Raw genomic sequence first — 5,572 nt, forward strand, 5'->3', positions numbered from 1 at the left:
TAGAAGAGGGGTGAAGGGGTAGTAGAGGGGTAGAGGGGAAGAAGAGGGGAAGAGTGGTAGAAAAGGGGTAGAAGAGGGGTAGTAGCAGAGTAGAGGGGTAGAGGGGTAGTAGAGGTGTTTAGGGGTAGTTGAGGGGTAGATGGGTCGAAGAGGGGTAGTTGAGAGGTAAAGGGTGCAGAGGGGTAGTAGAGGGATAAAGTGGTAGTAGTGGGTAGAGGGGTAGAGGGGTAGAAGAGTAAAAGGGTAGTAGATGGGTAGAGGGATAGAGGGTTTGAAGAGGGGTAGAGGGGTGGAAAAGGGGTAGAGGGGTAGAAGAGTAGTAAAGGGGTAGAAGACGGGTAGAGGGGTAGTAGAAGGGTAGAGGTGTAGTAGAGAGGTAGAGGGGTAGTAGATGGTTAGAGGGGTAGTAGAGGGGTAGTATAGGGGTAGTAGAGAGGTAAAGGGGTAGTAGAGGCTTAGTAGGGTAGAGGGGTAATAGAGGGGTAGAAGAGGAGTAGAGGGGTAGAAGGGGGGTATAGGGGTAGTAGAGGGGTAGAGGGGTAGAAGAGTGGTGGAGGGGTAGTAGAGGGGTAGAGGGGTAGCAGAGGGGAAGAGTGGTAGAAAAGGGGTAGAAGAGGGGTAGTAGAGGGGGGTAGTAGAGGGGTAGAGCGGTAGTAGAGGGGTAGAAGGATAGTAGAGGGGTAGAGGGATAGTAGAGGAGTAGAGGGGTAGACAAGGGGTAGAGGGGTAGTAGAGGGGTAGAAGAGGGGTAGAAGAGGGGGTAAGGGGTAGAAGAGGGGTAGAGGGGTAGAAGAAGGGTAGAAGGGGGTAGAATAGGGGAAGTAGATGGGTAGATGAGGGGTAGAGGCGTAGAAGACGTGTAGAGTGGTAGAAAAGGGGTAGAGGGGTTGAAAAGGGGTAGATGGGTTGAGTGGTAGAAGAGTAGAGAGGTAGTAGAGGGGTAGAGGGGTAGAAGAGGGGTAGAGGCGTAGAAGAGGGGTAGAAGAAGGGTAGAAGGGGTAGAATAGGGGTAGTAGAGGGGTAGAAGAGGGGTAGAGGTGTAGAGTAGTAGAAATGGGGTAGAGGGGTAGAGTGCTAAAAGAGTAGAGGGGTAGAGGGGTAGTGGAGGGATAGAGGGGTAGAAAAGGGGTAGAGGGGTAGAAGAGTGGTAGAGGGGTAGATGACGGGTAGGGGGTAGAATGGTAGAAGAGGGATAGAGGGGTAGAGGAGTTTAGGGGTAGAAGGGTAGAAGAGGGGTAGAGGGGTAGAAGGGTAGAAGAGGGGTAGAGGGGTAGAAGAGGGGTAGAGGGGTAGTAGAAGGGTAGAGGGGTAGTAGATAGGTTGAGGGGTAGTAGAAGGGTAGAGGGGTAGTAGAGGGGTAGAGGGGTAGTAGAGGGGTAGAAGAGGGCTAGAGGGGCAGAGGGGTAAAAGAGGGCTAGAAGGGTAGAAGCTGAATAGAGGTGTAGAGGGGTAGAGGGGTAGAAGGGTAGAAGAGGGGTAGAGTGGTAGTAGAAGGGCAGTGGTTTAGTAGAGAGGTAGAGGGGTAGTAGAAGGGTAGAGGGGTAGTAGAGGGGTAGAGGGGTAGTATAGGGGTAGTAGAGAGGTAGAGGGATAGTAGAGGTGTAGTAGGGTAGAGGGGTAATAGAGGGGTAGAAGAGGGGTAGAGGGGTAGAAGGGGGTATAGGGGTAGTAGAGGGGTAGAGGGGTAGAAGAGGGGTGGAGGGGTAGTAGAGGGGTAGAGGGGTAGACGAAGGGTTGAAGGGGGTAGAATAGGGGTAGTAGAGGGGTAGAAGAGGGGTAGAGGTGTAGAGTAGTAGAAATGGGGTAGAGGGGTAGAGTGCTAAAAGAGTAGAGGGGTAGAGGGTTAGTAGAGGGGTAGAGGGGTAGAAAAGGGGTAGAGGGGTAGAAGAGTGGTAGAGGGGTAGAAGATGGGTAGAGGGGTAGAACGGTAGTAGAGGGACAGTGGGGTAGAGGGGTATAGGTGAGATGGGTAGAAGGGTAGAAGAGGAGTAGAGCGGTAAAGGGGTAGAAGGGTAGAAGAGGGGTAGAGGGGTAGAAGAGGGGTAGAGGGGTTGTAGAAGGGTAGAGGGCTAGTAGAGAGGTAGAGTGGTAGTAGAAGGGTAGGGGGTAGTAGAGGGGTAGAGGGGTAGTATAAGGGTAGTAGAGTGGTAGAGGGGTAGTAGAGGTGTAGTAGGGTAGAGGGGTAATAGAGGGGTAGAGGGGTAGAAGGGGGTATAGGGGTAGTAGAGGGGAAGAAGAGGGGTGGAGGGGTAGTAGAGGGGTAGAGGGGTAGAAGAGGGGAAGAGGGGTAGAAGAGGGGTAGTAGAGGGGTAGAGCTGTAGTAGAGGGGTAGAAGAGGGCTAGAAGAGCAGAGGGGTAGAAGAGGTCTAGAAGGGTAGAAGCTGAATAGAGGTGTAGAGGGGTAGAAGGGTAGAAGAGGGGTAGAGGGATAGTAGAAGGGTAGAGGTATAGTAGAGAGGTAGAGGGGTAGTAGAAGTACCCTGGCTCGGCCGACCTTCAGATTTCCCGTCTAACATTGGTGGCCAGCGGGGCGATTTGAGCCGACGCAAATCGTACAGAGAGTAACTCGCCCCACTACAAGCGAAAAACACACAGCGACCATGACGTCTAAAGAAACCGGACCAACCGCAAAATTCCAGATGGAACGGCTGGAAGATTACAGCCACAAGGAATTGAAGCAATTCTGCATGGACTTGGGTATCGCTACCACGGGACTAAGCACCAAAGACGATCTCAAGCATGCCCTGCAGACTTGGGTGGAGACGGGAGCGTCGCCACCCCAAAACGAAAACATTGCAATCACGGAAAACATTGCAACCCCCGAGGAGGAGAGAAACACGGGCCTCTCTCACGAGGATGCCCGAGAACGAGAAAGGAGCCGGCTCCACGAGTTGGAACTGGCTAGACTCCGCTTAGATGGGGAGCTGCAACTAGCGGAAAAGAAGATAGCCCTTGAGCAACTACGATTACAGGGAGACCTGGAAGAGAAAAGAAGCCAGAGGGAGCTCGAGGAGAAGAAGCTCGCGTACGAGCAGGAGCACGGTCTGAAGGAACTAGAAATTAGGAAACGAAACGAGGACACCGGCGTCTCCGGGAACCAGAGCTCCACTCCCTCTACGGATACCAAGGTCCACATCCCCAAAGATGTCGTCCGAGAATACTATAAGAACGATGACATCCAGCAATGGTTTAAGGCCTACGAGGTAGCCATGACCTCCCACCGTGTTCCAAAAAAAACTGGGGGGCCGGGTTGTGGGGGAGATTTGTCAACAAAGGGAGAGACGCCCTGCTACAACTCCCCGACGCTGAAATGACCTCCTACGAGCATATGAAAGCCGCCCTCCTCACTCGCTATGGGCTCACCCCCGAGATGTACCTCCAGCGATTCCGAGACTGTAAAAGGATCCCCGGTACCACCTGGGTAGAATATGTAAACTTCTATAGCAGAGCCTTAAAGGGGTGGATCAAGGGCAGCCAGGTCACCACCTATGAACAATTGTTCGATCTCATTGTATGGGAACACCTCTCCAATAACTGTTTCGTTGAACTAAGGCAGCATCTCCTCGACAGCAAACTGACCGAGCCCCGGAAACTCGCCATTGAAGCGGATCGATGGGAGAGCACCCGGGTCCCCCGGAACTGAGTGGGCGACCAAGGCCGAGCCTCCCAGGGATCCCACCGTCCGCGAGGAGGAGGAGGAGGCCAGGGCTGGGGCCGGGACACCGCCACGGTGCCCCCCACCAGCACTTCCCCATCCCTGGCTGGGAGAGGAAGCCCTCTGGCACGGCCGGGATCCCGCTCCAACGTCATCTACCACAAATGCCAGCGACCCGGTCATTACGCCAATGACCCCAACCGTCCGAGAAACCAACCATCCAACTCCCCGGGTCCGCAAAACCGCCAGATCACCGCCGTCTCTCTGGGGGAGGAACAAGGCGAAGAAGAAGCCGACGACTGTGAACAATACCTGACCGAATGGGAACCCGCAGCCATGTCCCTGGTATGTCTAGGCGAGAGAGACATGGTCCCACGGGCCCCCATCCCGGCCAACACCCAGAAGTACAGCCAGTGGGTCACCATTAATGGACACCGGGCCGAAGCCCTCCGCGACACGGGAGTCAGCGTAACAGCCGTCCGTTGCCATCTGGTGACCCCGGATCAAATCCTGCCCAATGTGCTATGCCCAGTATGGTCCGCGGATAACTCTGAAAGCCTGTGCCAGATGGCCCGCGTCCCCTTTGAATGGGGGGGAGTGTCGGGTATGCTGAAGGTGACCGTCCGAGACGATGCCCTTCGTAGACTGCCTCCTGGGGAACGACCTCGAGAGCTCCCCCTGGATTGCCTTTGAGCGGAGGGAGCACCTGGGGATGCTTGGCCTCCCTGAATGGGTATGTGCAACGACCCGATCCATGGCCGCCCGCGCCATCCCCTCCACTGAAGAACCCGAGTGGCCCGAGCCTCCACCGCCCGTCATCACTGAAGACACCACCCCTGAACCCGGTCCACCGGGGCCCAACGACGAAGAACCTGACCCACTCCACGACCTCCCGGAGCTGGCCCAGTGGCGTCAGGAAGGTGGCGCAACTCAAGAACAGTTCCGCCAAGAACAAAAAACGTGTCCCTCCCTCAAGGGGATCCGACAGCAAGCCGCAGCCCAGAGCGCAGGGGATGCCTCGGGGGCTCACTGGATCTATTGGGGCAATGAGCTCCTCTACAGCGAACAGAAGATTGCCGAGCTAGGGGCCAGCCGGGTGCTGGTAGTTTCCCTCCGATTCTGAGACTTCCTCATGAACCTGGCTCATGATGTACCTCTCGCCGGGCACCTGGGGCAGGACAAAACGTACAGCCGCCTGGTGACCCACTTCTACTGGCCCAAGATGAGGAACGATGTGATCAACCACTGCCGAGCCTGCCGAGCCTGCCCCACCTGCCAGGCCAGCGGGAAGAGCGGCAGAAAACTAAAAGTCCCCCTGCAACCCTTTCCAGTCGTCAACACTCCCTTTGAGCGGGTAGGGATTGACATTGTGGGGCCCCTGGAGCCCCGGACATCGCAAGGTCACCGGTTCATATTCGTCCTGGTGGACCATGCCACTCGCTATCCTGAAGCCATACCTCTCCGGACCGTGACAGCACCCGTGGTGGGCCGGGCCCTGATGGGAATCTTCTCACGGGTGGGCTTCCCCCGAGAAGTCGTCAGTGATCGAGGCACGAACTTCATCTCCCGATACATGAAGTCCCTATGGCAACAGTGCGGGGTCACGTACAAATTTACGACCCCCTACCACCCGCAAGGGAACGGACTGGTGGAACGCTTCAATCGCACCCTCAAGGGTATGGTCATGGGCCTAGCAGAGCCCTTACGACGCCAATGGGACGTGTTGCTGCCCTGCCTCCTATTTGCGTACCGGGAGGTCCCACAGAAGTCCCTGGGGTTCAGCCCCTTCGAGCTATTGCATGGGCACCCCATCCGGGGTCCCCTAAGTCTGGTCAAAGAAGGATGGGAGGTGACCACCCAGAATGCCCCTCCTGATGTGTACCGGTACCTCCTGACCCTCCGGAACCAGACTCGGCG

Source organism: Lissotriton vulgaris, unplaced genomic scaffold, assembly GCF_964263255.1.
Source record: "Lissotriton vulgaris unplaced genomic scaffold, aLisVul1.2 SCAFFOLD_8972, whole genome shotgun sequence".
Lineage (NCBI taxonomy): Eukaryota > Metazoa > Chordata > Amphibia > Caudata > Salamandridae > Lissotriton > Lissotriton vulgaris.